The sequence below is a fragment of the Acinonyx jubatus genome, chromosome B4, assembly GCF_027475565.1.
Source record: "Acinonyx jubatus isolate Ajub_Pintada_27869175 chromosome B4, VMU_Ajub_asm_v1.0, whole genome shotgun sequence".
Lineage (NCBI taxonomy): Eukaryota > Metazoa > Chordata > Mammalia > Carnivora > Felidae > Acinonyx > Acinonyx jubatus.
The window spans coordinates 35,213,327-35,231,316 of NC_069387.1; positions in this window are offsets into that span (position 1 = coordinate 35,213,327).

The following is a 17,990-nucleotide window of genomic DNA, read 5'->3' on the forward strand; positions in this document are numbered from 1 at the left end:
AAAGACTCTTCAAGCTACATAGCAGATTGATTTTATGTTCACAGAGATGAGGAGCTTAATCTTGGAGGGAGTCAGAAGAGCCCTTGCCAAGTTGTTAAGGCCCAGAGGTGTCGATATGGGAATTAGTCTCTGCTGAATATTAGTAATAAATAAAGCTTTGCATTTCTATAGCTCTTTTTATTCTCAGATCATAAAAAATCTCTAGAATGCTGTCCGGAAGACAGGTTTTATTTTCATTTTATAGGTCATATAGGAGGCATGGGAAAAATAGGTTTCCTGATAGCTTCTGATGCTAAGACTTGGGCTTTAAGCTGTGGACCTTCATGCAGGCACACCATCAGTAGTGTACCTGGGAATACCACTTCCCCTGCTCCTGCAGGAATGTGCCTTTTCTTCTACAGAGAAAAGGTGGGCAGGAAAGGAATTGACTCTTATTACCCTTGTGATGTGCCATTCACTGGACTGAGGAGTCTACTGTTACCCTCCTACGTTTAGGAAGGAAGGATTTCTTTCTTTCTTTTTTCTTTTTTTTTTTTTTTTTTTTTTTGACATCTCCTACAATATCTAACACAGATGTAAACCCATGTGATGTTCTAACAAAATACTTGAAATTAATAATTGTGTATGTAATACCTCCATACTCTCATAAGGAGAATGGGGCAAGGGGAGAGACACACATGACCTATTATCCCGAAATCAGCGATTGTGCTCTCTTCTGCAACACACATACTAAAATTGGAACAAAATCAATGATATACTTAACCGCTTGCCAACCTTTTCTTTAAAAAAGTCTCTTTGATCTTAATTACATGTTTAGAGTTGCTTCTCTAACTAGAGAGAAATGAATTCCATTTTAAATGTTTTAATATATCTGGGGGTAGAAAATGGCTAATTTCTGAAATATTTATTTTTTTAACCTCAGCAATGAATAAATAGAATAGAAATATCAATTGCAGCACCTAACGTGAAAGGATGCACAGTGCTATGTGATAGAAGAAAGGACCTGGGCCCAGCAGGGTCAGACCGGCACTGCAGGCTTCACTCGGGACTTTTTAGGTCAACGCCACAGTGATCTGTTTTGAAAAGTAATAAATTGTCCATCCTTTACTGGAATGAATCACTTTAAAAGTGACAGGCCCAATTCATTTAGACCAAAGACTAAGTCACCCTTTTAAAGGGCACTTGGTGATTGAGTGCTTATTTCTTCTACATGGCAAAACAGAGGAGACCTTCTTTGTACAAAGAGCTTCCTCTAGAGAGTCCAAGAAATAGATAAAATGGGTTATCTAAGGTACCCCAAATTAGATTTCATATATAAATTGACTTTTCTTTTTCCTACTTTCATCCCAAATTCTGAGACCATCACGGATGCCACTCCTAGGTGTCACTGGCTCCCAGGCAGCAGTTTTAAGCTAATTGAATTTCAGATGCAAAACTGAGATAATTATGCCTAAAGGCAGTGTTCTCCGACAAGGTGGATTTCAAGCTTGCAGAAGTTACAGAAGTCAGTTCTGCGAGGTGTGGGGACAAAACACACAGCCTTCATCAGGCAGTGCCTTCAGCGCCTGCGTAGGTGAGCCTCTTAGAGATGCTGTTTTCATTTGTAAAATGAAAGTAAGACCCGCCACACAGGGTCCTTAGATGGGGGCAATTTGTGGAAAGCGGTTCCTCCGTGCTGTGCATTCTATGAGTTCGTTCTCGCCCCCTCTGTGCTGTTTGGTGTGTCCCAGTCTTCCGGCCACTGGGATGAGGCCTGAAATTGCTGGAGTGAACCTCAATGCCATCATTTGTCATCCACTGTGACTGAGTGTTAAGTCTTATATTGACACTTAGGTTTCTGTGGTCACTTTACTATACCCTCTTCTCCCCTTCATCTCTTTATCAGTAAAATGAAAACAGTAACACTTACCCCTTCTTTCTGAAGGAGATGAACATGAGCTCTTTAAGACAAAGATGTCAGTGTGACCCAAGATCGTATTGTTACTGTCCCTGCATTTGTAGGTGAAGTGCCATTTTACTTGTAAAACCAGAGAAGACAGTGCTGTTAATAGAATTTATAGTCCCTGAACTTCTGAAAAGACACATTGCTCAGTCTCCCCATTTAGAAAACCAGGCATGGAGGTAATTGCAGAGTGAGAGAAACATTTAACAGCATCTTTAAGAATTTTCTAGTGTTCGTACCCAGTCTTGCTGATAAAATTGGATGACATTGGCTATCTTCAGTTCTCTTGGGTGTTAAAGAGAAAAGCAACAGTTGACACATGTTAGAGCCCACATCCCCGGGTATGTAATGCTAACAATGGGAGGTGTCCCATCAAAGACCAGGCCTCTAAATACCAGGCTTCACCTGGATTCAACCATATGTTAGTACAAAGGCAAGGAAGGAGAGGAACTCAACTGAACTGTGAAGACAGTTCTTTGTTCTGCTGGGCAGGACAGGACAGGGCTGGGCCGGCCTGGGGTAGAGGTAGATGGTGCTGTGTTAGGAGTGAGGTCTCTAGAATCTATGGACAAATTGGTGGCTCCCTCCTTCTAGCCATAGAGAAGCCCTTTTTTCTCCAGTTTCTCCTCTGTTCAGACATGTGGCTCCTCCCTTTCCAAAGCAATCAGCTTGCTTCCTAAGCTTTGGAACATTGAGCCATCTTTAAGGCTAAATTTATCATTTGCAGCCAGCAGGTTGTAGCAACACTTCAACATGTAAAGTTGCCTGGCTGCACAGATTGGTGGGTCTCCCCAGCATTTTGCTGAATACTTGATTTCAGGTTTCAAGTGGTTGGCATCCCCCTCCCTCTTATAATTAGGATAGTGAGAGAGGCAGTTACAAATACTTGGTATATTTAACTCAACCTCGAGTATCTAGATAGATATTCACCAAATTGAGTTATGAGTAATGCCTTCCAACAACTTCGAGCCTTGAGAAAAGTACACAAATAAAAACTGTGTGTGTCGACTGTGGTCTTAAAACACCAACGGGGAGGTGGAAAGCATAGCTCTGTTGTTAACCTTCTCCAGGGACTGAGCAGTGCAGACGGGCATTGTGGCTCTGAGCCAGCTAGCACAGCCCAAACCATGCAGCCGGGTTTCTTGAATAAGCCAGTCCTCTTGGACAAGGGCACAACAGGAAGGAAGTAAAGATCATTCTAAATAGACAAGAGAAAGGGTGGGAGACCCAATGTTTATAAGCCAAAACCTAAGAATTCCCCTATAAGTCTAAGGACCAAGATGAAAGGCACAAACTACCGAGTGAAAATCCAGGTAGGACATCCTGCCAAGGCTGGGAGGAGCTGAAACACTCAAGAGAGGCAGTGGGTGTTCCCAACTTAGTGATGCTGAGCATCACTAACAGCAACAATAAGCCCACTGGTCTAGAAGACTGCATATTGTCAGTGGCCCCATGACAGGTCCCATCCAGCTGTGTCCACACACGATTCTATGGAAGACATAAGCAGTGAAAGAAGCTCTGGTTCCTCCAAGAGATTTGTTCTCACTTCCTACTACCAGGCTGAGAAGTAATGCCGACTATGTCTTGCCTCAGCACAGCTAGAGCCTACACAATCAACTTAAGGGCTCAAAAGACCAAGATGGCAGTCCCAACAGGTAGGCTGCCATGAGCGTCTTATCCCATATGGCAAAGAACATATACTTAGGGCCAAACAGTTCTGGATTTGAATCCCACCACCTCCTGTCTCTTTCTTCAACCAAGACAGTAGCAGGAAAGAAAATTATTTTCTGTGTGTTTATCATGGGAGCATAGAAGTTGTCACTTTGGGTCAGAGCCATCTATGCTCCGCAGTGGCGTTTTCTTCTGGACTGCAGCCCCAGGGAATGTGGCAAGGGAGGAGTTGCTCTTCACTCCCATCAGCCTCAAAGGTTAGGTGTATCCCAGCTTCTCTTTGTTGCCATTTATGGCTCCATCATAGATCTGTCCAGAATTCTTTTTGATGCTTTCATATTTCCTTCCTATAGCACTTCCCCAGGATTATGAGTTCCTTAAGTTTTATTCCCTGCTGTATGCATAGTAGCTCACCCAGCATGCCCAGAGGCTGAGAAACTGTGGCTTGACAGAAAATCCGTAAATATCAGACCCTGATGGGATGGGGGGCTCTGTTCTGCAGTGAAATGCCCAGCCTGTGTCTGAATGTCCATTACCCGTCAGATGCCTCTGTCATCCCCAGGCCAAACACAGTAACATCGGCTAAAAAGACAGCTACTCCTAGTTTTGGATTCCTGGAAAATGCTCATCCTCCCCAGTGCTTTCCCTTTCCTCTTAGAGGAATGTGCCTCGTTCCGGTTCATATATCCAAAAAGCATGTCTATCTTTCCCACCCTTTGGAAATGAGCTGCCTTTCCCTAAACTCTTTTCCTCATGCCAAGTTTGGGGCCACTTCATTCATGCATGCTTGCATTCATTCATTCACTCAGTAAACATGTACTGAGCTCTCTGTGTGGGGAGACATAAGGGCAAATAAGACCTAATCCTGACCCAAGGATCTCACAGTCCAGGTTGGAAGGAGACTAACTGTAAGACGTGGTAAGGGCAGTAATTGATAGGCATGGGATATTACAGCACACCTAAAACAGACAGGAGGTTGAGAGAAGACTTCCAGGAAGAGGAGGCCTGAGCCGATTCACAAAGGACAGGTAAGGGTGGACAAAATGGGGGGAGGCGGGTGTTCAAGGCAAAAAAAGATGGTGTAAGATAAGAAGGCAAGAAGCAGCAATGGTGTGTAGCTGGATGGGAAGGAGGGAGGTAGAACACAAGCCACTTGGTGTTGCTGGAATTTAAATGGAAAGCTAGAGGGAGGCAGGAAACGTGGCTGGAGAAAGCCCAGGCCAGACTCCGCAGATAACAAGGAACCTGGGCGATTCAGGCAGGAAGGGCCATGGTCAGATCCCTGGCAACTGAAGAGAGGGCAAAGGCAGGGAAAATGAGCAACAGGGACACTGTGGGGAGGTGTGGCAGGGGTTCACATGGAGGAGGATGATGACCTGGTCTGAAGCAGGGGTAGCTGAGGTTGTTTGAAAAAGAAGGGACAGTTACAAGAAATATTTAGGAAGCAAAATCAGTAAGACTTAGTAGTAAGTAAGATGATTAATTACTCATCTGCGGATAGTAGAGAAGAAATCAGGTTTCCTGCTTGGTTGCCTAGGTTGATAATCATGAGATTAGATGAGGAAATGCTGGCTAGAGGTGAATAATAATAATAGCAGATAGCACCTGTTAAGTTCTTCATATGTACCAGGCACTTTTCTCAGTACTTAGTACTTTATTTCATTTGTCCCTCACTGAAATCCTGCAAAGCATCTCCTACTTTATGGCTGAGGAAACTAAAATTCAAAGTTCACTTCTTAATTGGACCATTTTACTAAGTCATTCAGAGGCAGGGCCATCCTTCCCCAGGGGCCCAAGCTGAATGGGATGGGAGGCAGGAGGTGGGATGGCCATGTTGGCAGGCTCGCCTAGGCTTGGGGAAAGGAGAACACACGGCGTGTGCTTCCCCAAATCCAGATTCCTCCCTGGGGCTGATGACAGCGGAGCAGGGCCAGTCCTAGGAATGAGGAAATCTGGGCCCAGACTGACGACCTCATCCTGAGCAAATGGGAACAAATGGTCAGCCATGCAATTAGCACCAGGCTTAGACCAAGCCTAAAAGAAATCAGACTGCACACAAGGAGTCTAAAGTCAGGAGTCCACATTCCGGGCCTGGCTCTGTCATTAATCTGCCGTGTGTAACTAAAGCCAGGTCATGTCAATATTCCGAGCCACAGCTTCCTCTGTCAAATGAAGGGTTTGAACTAAACGTGGTTTCCTCCAATCTCAGCATCCAGCTTCCTTGCTCCTTTTGGGCCTTTCCTTTTGGATTAAGATGAAAGTTCAGATGAGGTCACTGTCAAAGGTGGTCACTTGTCCTGAGTGTAAGGTGGCTCCCACTTTCCCTGCCTTCACTACCACCTGGAGACAGGCTCCCTCCATGCCCAGGATAAGGATGCTCTAGACTGTGGAGGGATGGCTTTACAGCCCCATTTTGGCTCTGCCATTGATCAGATCTGAGGTGTTGGGCAAATTATGTACCTTTTCTAAGCATCCCTTCAAGAACCCCATGGGAGGTCCTGCTTGCTTCTCTCAAATGCACTTTGTGACCTTGACCAAAGGCACTCACTGATCATAAAATGTAACCATAAGAAAGGCTTTTGTGATCATAATCTGACCCTTTCATTTTACTGATGAAGACAGGGCCCAGAGGTGAGTTTTGACCTGCCCAAGGAGGTACAACCAGTTAATGGCCAAACCAGTACCAAAACCTTGGCTTCACAGCAGCTGCCTCCTATGCCTCTTCCCCCAGCACAGCACAGCACAGCACAGCTCTCTCCTCCCCCCTAAGGGACTCCAGCATTCGTCAACCTTTAGAAGTCTGTGTTTATTTATAAAGCTGCTGCTTTCCTTCTAGCATCTGAGAGCATTTTACAGGCATTAATTAAGGAAGGTTCACAGCAAGCCCAAGAGGGAAGGAAGGGTTTGGGGCGGGGGTGGGGGGATTCTTTAAAGGACCAGTTTCTCCTGCTATATGCTTCTCCCTGTTTTTCTTTAACTTCTCACTCTCCTCAGTACACACATGTGTGCACCCATACGTATGCACACATATACATGCATATACATGTATGTGCACACTCATACATATGCACACATACACATGTGTGTGTGCGGTCATGTATAAACACATATACATACACATATATGCATACACACGTGTGCACACACACACACACACATACACCAGCCATCTCCAGCAGCCTTCTAGCATCCTTCATAGCAAACCTCTGCTGACTCCGTCCTGATTGCATCTCTGACGCCTCCCTGAGCCCCTTCCCTTGTGGTTTCACCCAACCAGCAGTGCCCAGAGGATGCTCCAGGGTCAGAGTCACTTCACCCCGCACGACCCTCACCCCTCACCCCTCCTCTTTCCCAAATTCACTCCTAAATGTTGCGCACACTTCAGCTCATCTCCCACGCTGTGCAGAAACAGTCCTTTCCCCCTCCCATTAAGGCAGGAGAGGTTCATAGGGGAAGGCCAGGACCAATAAGGCACTTCAGTGTCAGTGGTAGGGCCACTGCACCGGGTTTCAAAGTACCACAGACTGCCAGACTTGCACAACAGAAGGGTATTGTTCACAGTCTGGAGGACAGAAGTCAGACCAAGGTGTCAGCACGGCTGATTCCTTCCAACCTGAGAGCCATGGCGGGGGAAAATGGGGGGGGATCTGTTTCATGCCTCCGGCTTATCTCCTGGGGGTTTGCTGGGGATCTTTGGCATTCTTTGGCATTTAGAAGCATCACCCTGAGCTCTGCCTTTATCTTCACGTGATATTCTCCCTGTATGCATGTCTGTCTCCGAGTTTTCACTTTTCATAAGGACACCAGTCACATTGAATTAGGGGCCTACCCTCATCCAGTATGACCCTGTCTTAACTAATTACATCTGCAATGACTCTATTTACAAATAAGGTCACATTTTGAGGTACCGGGGGTTACAGCTTGAACATCCAAATTTGAGGAACACACAGTTCAACCCAAAACAACTATGTCACTGAAACCACAGGTCCTCCTAGGCTAATTAGTGCCTGTCACTGGTGGCCTGAGTGACTCACATGAGAAATGCTCCTATTCAGACACCAAGATTATAACCCACTGGCTCGTGGCTGAGCCTCCTTACCTGGAGAACCCAAACATAGCTGTACACGAGTTTCTTCAAACTGGCCTTCGTGTATATGTGTTAATTGCTAGACACACAGTTCAGCAGTCAGTTTAGTCTGATTTAATTGCCAGACAGGACACTGGACGTGGGAAGTTTTAACCCTGAGTGACCAGAGCCGGGGACTCTTCCTTGCTTGTGCCTGTCACTGTCTTGGATTCCATTCTTGACATCGAACGGGCCAGGTGTCCTTCTCTTGGCAACAAGCCTGGAAAGAGATGGTGACCTCAGAGTCCCACTGCCTGCTGACTGCAGAGACTCTTGGGGTCCATTTAAGTTCAAGTTTCTAAAGCCTATGCTTTCTGCCTGCATTCTGCCTCCACCTCACTGCTGCTGTTGCTCTTTGGTTTTCAATTTTTCTGTCAAACTCTGTCCCTTTCTACCTTGGGCACAGAAAAAAACTGGATTAATCATACTCCTTAGTTTCTATAAACCTTCATTATTGGTTTGGACAAGAACATTTTTTTTTTAATTTTATTCATTTCTTTTCTTCTATGTTCAAACCACACTGCATTCCCTTCCTTCCTAACAGCCTCCCCACAACCATTCTATTGAGCCCATATGTACTCAACACCCTTAATTATCAGGGAAATGCAGACTGAAGCCACAATGTGGCACCACACACGGCCACCAAAGTGGCTAAAAATCAAAGGCTGACAGTATCTTGAGTTGGCAAGGGTGGGTATCCATTAGAATTCCCATATGCTGCTGGAAGAAGTGTCAAATGACACATAGCCTGTCAGAGAGAGGACAATGCCTAGTATCCTGTGACCTTTTTGTTTGTATGTGTTCTTACAAAATGTGTATTGTTTTGTACAATAAAGTATGGATTTATTTTTTATTGAAGTATAACAGATACACATAAATAATGCAAATGTTAAGAGTACAACTTGACAAATTTTATAAATAACTGTGTAAGCATGTCTGGGTACACCACCCAGATGAAGATATAAAAATATCTGCATGGGTCTCTCATAGCCTTCTCGGTCAAAACTAACCCCAGAGAGACCATTTTTCTGATTCCTACCATCAGAACTTCACACAGTGAAGCCCACCTGGGCTTGAACTTCACACAGTGGAGTCATACAGATTTTTTGTTACCGGCTTCCTTCACTCATCACTATGTTCATTTTTTTTTTTTTTTAAATCTCTGTGTGGTATTCAGCCATGTGTACCTTTGAATTGTTGGACCTATTAATAGACCGTCAAGTGTTTCCAATTTTTCTACTCTTCTGAATAATAAAGTTACTGTGCACATTTTGGTACATGTCTTTTTGTGAATATCTGAGCTTCTTTCTTTCAGGTATGCACTCAAGAGTAGTACTGTGGGTCACAGGATAGCAGGCTTTGTCCCCTGTCTGACAGGCTACATGCCATTTGACACGTCCTCCAGCAGCATGTGTGAGTTCTAACGGATACCCATCCTTGTCAACTCAAGATACTGTCAGCCTTTTATTTTTAGCCGGTTTGGTGGGTGTGTATGGTGTCACATTGTGGCTTCAGTCTGCATTTCTCGATAATTAAGGGTGTTGGGTACATCTGCTGTACATGTGGTTATTGGCTAATCCCATATATGGGCTGTAAAGTGCCTGATCAGGTTTCTTGCCTATTTTTTAAGTGGCCTATTTGCTTTTTCATATTGATTTGCCTTCATTCTTCAGATGTCCTCATGTAAGTTATTTATGTGCACCCACACTTTGTTCACACAGCCCCCCATTGCTCTGTGCAGTTGCTCCTGTGTCTATGACTGAAGTGCTGGGACAGAAAGGCACTCAATCCAGGACACTTTTGTCCTTAAACTTGATAACATGCGAACTGTTGTACAGAATCTCCATCTCTCCACACTTCACTGACTCTAGGATGTGTCAACCTCCCACTCCTTTGTACTTAAGTATTATAGTCCCAAAGCTGAACTCTCTTGTGTCAATGCAGGTAAGCCCAGAGGAATGGCTCTCAAACTCTGGACACTGCACTGGGTTCCCCCAGGGAGACTTGGGGCCTCACACCTCAGTAGGTCTGGGACAGAGCCTAGGAGCCTGCATTTCCCACAAACTCCCTAGATTATTTGATATGCAACCAGGTTTCATCTACTCAAGAAGTATTTATTGAGCATTTACTAATAATGCCAGCTACTAGGCACCAGGAATAGAGCAGTGAACAAACAAATATTTCCCCCTTGAGGAGGAGATGGATAAAAAGAAAGACAAGTAAAATATATAGATATCAGAGAGAGAGAAACACCAAGGAGGAAAATTAAGCAGAGAAAGAGTATGGCAGATTCAGAATGAGGATTGCACTCTTTGATAGGGTCACAGACGGTCTCACTGAGAATGAAGCATTCAGTAAGGAGCTTCAGGAGTGAGCTGCAGGGGAATCTGGGGGAGGGCAACTGGACAAGGACACAGCTGCTGCTCCTTAACTTCTTAACTCTTTGCTGCCTCTAACTTGTTGGCTACACCTGGAAAACCACTTGCAGAGCCAAATATTTCTGAAACCTGTGAAGAGGCCACCCACCAGCTGGAGGCAGGCTCTACTGCCCACCCTCCAGTGCCCACACCTCACTGGTTGATCACACAATACCTGTCCACCACTCCCTTCCTCCATCCTATCAGACCTCAATGTTTTCGGTATCCTTTGCGTGGTCACATTCTTTTGGGGAGGTGGGCCCAGCCCCAGCAGGAGGGGAATTATGATTGCTTTAAGCTGGTTGTGGCGGTTCTGCTCCCTTGCCTTTTACTCCTTCAAGCATGACCCTAGAATACAGTCTGGCTGTTGAAAAAGAAAAGTCTGCTGGATTATTTCTGCAGCAAATATTCCTCACAGATAAGCAATGCCAGGTAAAATCAGTCCTTCATCTCCTTCAAGATATTATGATGTCTGACCATAATGCCTAGAACAATGGCAACCCTCTTGTGACCATGAAGGGAGCTAGGCTGAGGACAATCCAAAATACTGAGGATGACAGGGAAGAAAGATGGGAAGAACTTGACCTTTGGTACATCATTGAGCTGCTGTATTAACCAACTTTGAGACCATCTAGAGTTCTTATGTAAGATATTAAATTGCCATCATTTAAGCCAAGTGAATAGGGGTTTTCTGTTATTTTCAGGCAAAAGCACTAACTGATATCCACTCCATTGATATACCTTGAGCCTATTTAAGACATCCTTCCAATAGTTCCCTGAAGATACGGGCTAAGCAGAGTCTACTCTCTACTCTTACGACCTAGTGGACCATCAGGTGTTTGGGATATACTCGGGCTTACTTTTAGACTTCATCTGCCATCACAACAGCATAAAGGAAGTTGCATGGAGCAAAGGGCAAAGATCCAGTGAGAGTCAGCTGCTCCAGCTCTGGGTCCCCACACTCCCCTATTGGGTTGGGATTTTTTTGCATGTCTCCCTCATCAGCAGCCTATGAGCTTCCTCCAGAGCAAGAAATTACCATCATCCTAGTGGCTCTGAGTCCTCAGGGTCTTGCACAGTGCTGGATGTATACTAGGTGCTCAGCAAAGGTTTGCTGAGTGTTGGCAAGACATGGAGAACAATTGAGAAACAGGAAAAGAGTAGGAACAGAAGGGGAGGCAGAGAGGGGAAAGCTAAGAGGGTTAGGGAAGTGGAAGAAAGTGAGGAGTGGGGTTCCAGACAACTATTTGCAGATAAAAGTATGTGTAGCATGTCTTCTTCATAGGGACCATAAAGGAAGAAAGCAAGACTGTGAAACAGAAGGTTGAACACCCAAGGGACCCAGAGGCCAGTGGTCATGGACAAATGAGCCTGAGCACACACCTCATTATCAGCAAGCCCATCTGGTCCCCCTCCTCCCTCCCTCCCAGTATGCCTCCTCTCTTTTCCCTGTTCTCTCTCTCTCTCTCTCTCTCTCTCTCTCTCTCTCTCTCTCTCTCTCAGAAATGAGGACACAGCTTATGCTTATAGGGATGAACTTCTAGCTGTGTGTAACTCTAGCTATGGTTCCCAAAAATGCTTTGGGGATTCATCAGAACCAATAACTGCCTTTTGTCTCCTCACCTACATTGCTCATTCTGCTGCTCCAGAATAGTTGCTGAAGCAAGCACAGATATCACCCACCCCCACCTCCAGGGATGTGCTGCAGTCTCCCTGTAAGACTGCCTACCTGCATTATGGGTAACTGATCCATGGACTGTGGCCAGGAGTATGAGGATTGTGACAGTGACAAGGAGAGCCGTGATGACCACAGGATTTAGTGAGTGCTTGCCATGTGCCAGGCAATGTGGAGGATGTGGCACATATCCTCTCACACACCCCTGACACCACCCTTCGTTCTATTAAGCAGGAAATTTAGAGTCTCCCTCTGATCCCCCGCATAATGAGAGTGGTTCCAACTCTCATTTGCCACTTGACCTTCTGAGATTTTGTCTCCCCAAGGTAGAGGCAGAAGCCCCTTCCCCAAGCCTCTGAGGTGTTCCCAAGGGTATTGTGAATTGGAAGGTTAGCTCAACCAGGGCAAGGCATGGGACCATCCCACTGGAGGATGGCTGGCCAATGGAGTGAGAGTCCATTAATGAGGGCAAGGTACCACTCACCAGCTGGTGCTTCATTCAGTTTCCCAGCCAGAGTAAACTGACAAAGCTTTGCCTCACTCATGTGGTCTCCCCGCTCAGGATAAAGTAGGTAAGAACTTCCTAAGGTTAATGGGGTTCATTGTAATCACACATCAGTGCAATTGATGGGCAATATTTTCCTTACAGATTGCATCAGGAAAGCCCTGGACAGCAGACCTGGTGCCCGCAGGGTCTCTTCACTTTGTTTTGCCCTAGATAGTGCCAACCTGAGGGTTCGCCGCAAGTAGACACTTAACAGGCCCTTCCTGGCCTTTCTGGAATGCCATCCCTGGGAAGCTCCAAGCTGCAATTTCTGAGCAAACTTGCAACCTGAGTGAGGTAATTTTCACAGAACCTGGCCCAGCTCTGTGAGGAAACACTCCACTCCCCACCAGGACCAAGGCCTTTCCACCCTCATTGCTTTTGCCTCCAACTGCTCCCACCTGCTGTGGCCCATAGGGCTTAGCACTGTGGTTCCTAGCTGAACATTACTACGTTTCAGCACCTGCTTCCAGCACCTTGCTCCAGCTGGCATGGGCCCCAGGATTTTTAATGACAGGGCCAGGTTTTGAGAACCACATTGCCAGGATACGGCTGAACAATTCTAATTTAAGCTCATGCAATTTTTCAGACACAGGCAGTGGCGTGGCCTGTGGGACTTATTTTCACTCCAATCTTGGCTGCCAGTCCCGGGGGGGACATTACACACGCAGGCTGCAGACTGCCCCCACCTGTTAAGGGGAAGTCCACAGCTAATTTCTCAGGGACTCTCCCAGGATTCCTTCCTCCTCCACCAGGACCCGTGGAGGCATTCAGAGGTCTCTCCCTGGGGTGCTGCCTGGGCCTCTCTGCTTCCCCCACCGTTTTTCACTTCAGCCAAGTCTCACTGCTCAGCTTCCTGCCTTCCAGGAAGGAGTGGAAACACTACAAACAGAAGTGATGGAAGTGACTCGTAAGGCCTTCCTAGTGACGCAGTCCTAGCAGCAGTCTCCTCCGGAGGACAGTTTCCAAGGGAAACGGACATAGTTTCCACTTTCCTCCATGCAGAGATTCCGGATGGACACTGCCTGTTGGCCTCACATGATAAGAATCACCAAGACCCCTTTACCACGGGCAGCTGACCTCAGCTCCAGCCTGCTCTTCCTCTTTGCCTCCACTTTGACAAGCCCTTTTGCACCTTGTATCCCCTGGCCCATCTTCCTCTTCCTTTTTGATGATTGACATATAACATCATATTAGTTTCAGCTGTATAATGTAAGGATTTGATAGTTGTCTATCCTGTGAAATGATCTCCATAGTAAGTCTAGTGAACAATATTTTCTTGCAATGAAAACTTTTAAAGTCTACTCCGTTAACAACAACAAAAAAAACCTTTCAAATATACAATAGAGTATTATTAACTATAGTCACCATGCTGTACATGACATCCCCAGGGCTTATTTATTTTCTAGCCAAAAGTTTGTACTTTTTGACCCCCTTCACCCATATCATCCAACCCTGACCCCCTGCCTCTGGCAACCACCAAACTGTTCTCTGCATTATTGAGTTCAGGAGTTTAGATTTCACGTGTGAGATCCTACAGTATTTGTCTTTGTCTGACTGATTTCACTTAGCATAATACCCGCAAGGCCCATCCATGTTGTCAGAAATGGAAGGATTTCCTTCTTTTTATGGCTGAGTACTATTCCATTGCACATATAAAATATTCAGCTGAACCTTGAACAACATGAGTTCCAACTGTGCAAGACCACTTATATGTGGGCTTTTAAGAGTTGACAGCAAAGGCCACAAGGCATTTATTTAGGACTGCCCACCCTGTTCTCCGCGGAACCAAACCAGAGGTGGCTGGCACAGAGATTGTGTCTGCTGCTGAGTAGCCAGGAGTCCCACAGGGGCCACCGGCAGCCTGTGGGTAGGCCTGCAGGGCACCTCACATGTCCACAGGGCAGATTGGTCAAGTTCCCAGGACTGGAGGTAGGAGGCCAAGCTGAAGCCGAGGAATGTGCCCAGAGAGCAGGGATATTGCTGTGCAGGGAGCCCTGTACCCTTAGTACCTTCATCCCTGGAGCCCTCTTCATGCCAGTCTCTGGGGCTGCTCAGGGGAACCACTGGCCTCTGGCCACTCCCAGGCCAAGTGAGAACCCCTGTCTACAATGGTGCCTTGGCCCCGTGGCTTCCCTGAGGCTGGTGCATTCATGTGTGGCCACAGCTGCCAACGACCAATGGCTGGTGGTGCACCTCCAGGCCACCGTTGCTGCCCACAGACTGCCCAGTGGGTGCCACCACTGGGCCAAGGCCACCACGGTGTGGAATATCGCCATCCTGGGAAGTCTGGCTATATGCAGAGTGTTTTTTAAAAAAATATATATATATATATATATATATATATATATATGTATATATATATACTGTACTATAAATGTGTTTTCTCTTCCTTATGATTCTCTTAATAACATTTTATCTTCTTAACATTAATGGAATAATCCATTACCACATTTTCTCTGTCCATTCATCCATCAATGAACACCTAGGTTGCTTCCATGTGTTGGCTATTGTAAAAAATGTCACAATGAACATGAGGGTGCAGGTATCTTTTTGAGATAGTGAGGAACCTCTGTACTGTTTTCCATAATGGCTGCACCAATTTACTTTCCCACCAACAGCATATGAGTGTTCTCTTTTCTCCACAGCCTCATCAGCACTTGTTATTTTTTTGTCTTTAATGCTAGTCATTCTAAGAGGTGTGAGGTAATATCTTATTGTGGTTTGATTTGATTTGCGTTTTGCTGATGATGAGTGATGTTGAGCATCTTTTTTACATACCTGTTGGCCATCTGTATATCTTCTTTGGAAAAATGTCTATTCAGATTCTCTGCACATTTTTCAATAGAATTGTGGTATGGTTTGGGGGGGGCGTTGGTTTGGGTTTTTTTTGTTTGTTTTGCTTTGTTTTATTGATATTGAGTTGTATAAGTTCTTTATATATTTTGGATATTAACCCTTTATAAGATATATGATTTACAAATATTTTCTCCCACTCTGTGGGTTGCTTTTTTATTTTGTTGATGTTTTCCTTTGCTGTGCAGAAGCTTTTTAGTTTGATGTAGCTCCATTTGTTAATTTTTGCTACCTGGGCCCATCTTGACAAACACTTTACATATGTTTTAATGTGTATGAAATTTCCCTTCATCTGTACATGCTGCATACATGTGCTTGAATGAGGACCTTGCATGTGTGTGTGTGTGTGTGTGTGTGTGTGTGTGTGTGTACACTTACTAGACTCCCAAACCACTAAGGCCCTGAGGTACTTCTTCCTCCAAGGATTCAAATGTCTTACATTTGCATAGAACATCACATTCTCATGTCCACTATCTTACGTGGTCCCCTCTTATAAGAATCACACACATCATTGTATATAGATGACAAAATCAAGAGGTTAAAATTTTAAGTCATGCAGATGACTAGCGTCATGGCAAGAACTAGAACTAGGTCTCCTGATCCCTAGATGGATGCAGCTGCTCTTTCCAGTGCTCCAAACTATGAAGGAAGTTGGTAGCCAAGGAAAAGCTCCTAGACTCCATGGATCCTCGTGCCCTGCAGCTGAGTCCTCCCCTTCCCTGACCTTTCTACATACCCTGTCTTCTCCCCTGAAAAAGAGGGAAAAAGCTCTTTGCCAGCTCCCCTTAAAATGTCCTGGGAGTTAAGGTCTGCCTGTCAATCCTTCTATGGAAGAGAATTTATATGTAAATAGTAATAGAGGATGTTTTTTAGGGCCAGATCCTGATTCTGCTTAGGGAGTGTGGTATACCAGTTGCCCACATAACACCCCCTTCTCCTGTTCTTTCTTGGTAACAATGTCCAGCCCCGGGCAGGACATCATGATTTATCGAACCAGGTGAAACAATCCTGTTCCCATATTTCCAATCTACCTTGTAGCTCATTGTGACTATGTGACTCACTTCTACCCAATGGGTCAGAAACACAAGCCTGCTGGCAAGGGGCAGGGAGGTGAGTAAAATTCTGGAGAAATTTTTTGTCTCATGTTTAAAAAATGAACAGAAGCATCTGGCATGGTGCTTCACCTTCACTCTACCTTGAACTCAGGCATGATGTTTGGAACAGCAGCAGCCCTTTTGTGACAATGAGATAACAAACAGAAGAGGACTGTAGCAACTGAAGGAGGGAAGGGTAGAAAGAGGGAGCTCTGGAGGACTTCTGGGAGCATCACAAAGCAGTAAACCCAGACCAGCAACTGCCAACTGCAGACTCCTGGCTCTAGGTTAACAAATCCTTATTTGTTAGCTGTGTATCTTGTTACTTGCAGCTGAATGCATTCCTACCTGACAGGGAGTATCATCCCTATTTCACAGATAAGAGAAATGAAATCCCTTGGATGACAGAATAAGGAAGAAATAGTGCTAGAGCTCAAACCCAGATCCCTACACACAAGAGCCTGAGCTCTCTTATTGTCTAAAAAGAGTTTTGTTAAACAAATTATTAATATAAATAAGTTTGCAAGGAGAACGTTTATCCTATTTAAAAGGATAACTACAGGCTAATTATGAATGAAACTTATCTTGATATTAAATCATGCGCATTGGCCCCTGTCCCCAATGCTATGCGTGTCCTCCCCTAGCCATGGCCACATGGCTGGCCCCTCACAAGAGGATCTGGGATTCACTGGGGCTGAGCAAACACAATCTTCCTTCAGATACAGGCAGTGAGGCAGGAAGTCAGGGTAGCCTGAGGAGGACTCCAGCACACCAAATTAGCCTAAGCCCCTCTACCTACAATGAGGAAACTGAGATCCAGAGAGGGGAGCACTTTGCCCAAAATTACCTCTAGCTAAGGGCCAAGCTGAGACCCAACACCAGGCCTCCTTCCCCAGGTGGGTGCACTCTCGGCCCTCCCAGAGGCTTCCAGAGCTCCTCTGTGTACTGTGACTCCAAGCCCACTTGGTCAACAGGTGGACCAGGTTTGAGGACAGAACCCTTTGCTTCCCAGTGTGTGTCTCTACAATGAAGCTGCTGTCCTGTGAATGCCCATCGGTTTCTGGCATGGACAATGTCACACTGCCACACTATCCATACATGGGGGTCCTGAGTCCCCAACACCAGAACTGGAAGCACACAATCCTGGCCCATTGCTCATTGCAAGCCCTCACTTGGTAAAATGAGGGAATTACTGTCTTGTGGCTGGTACCTCTCAGCAAGCACTTCCTTTGGTCCTTCCTCTCAAAGCCTATTCCTTGAAGCCTGAATTTCCTCGAGACCCCTCCCCACACTCCTCCTGGGGCTCCGAGCAGGAGGGAGATGCAGAGAGCTGTGGACTTTCACCATCTCCTTTATCACCAAGTGCCCCTCTCTCCCCCCTCAGGGACCTCCTCCTGGGGTTTCTTTTTGCCCCAGTCTCCCACCCTCCTTTCTTGCCCCTCCCAAACATGCACACACACACACACACACACACACACCTGCTCACCTTCCTCTAATAAGCTACCTGTCAGGTATTTACAGACCCCACAGGTCTCCCAGTGACCCTCTCCAGCTGCCTGCTTGGCCAACCTCTAATCAGCCTTGTGCCCTCTGCCCTGGGGCTTTGATGTGCCTCAGACCCTCCAGGCAGAAGTGACAAGTCAGGGGCCTGATGTCCCACAGGCA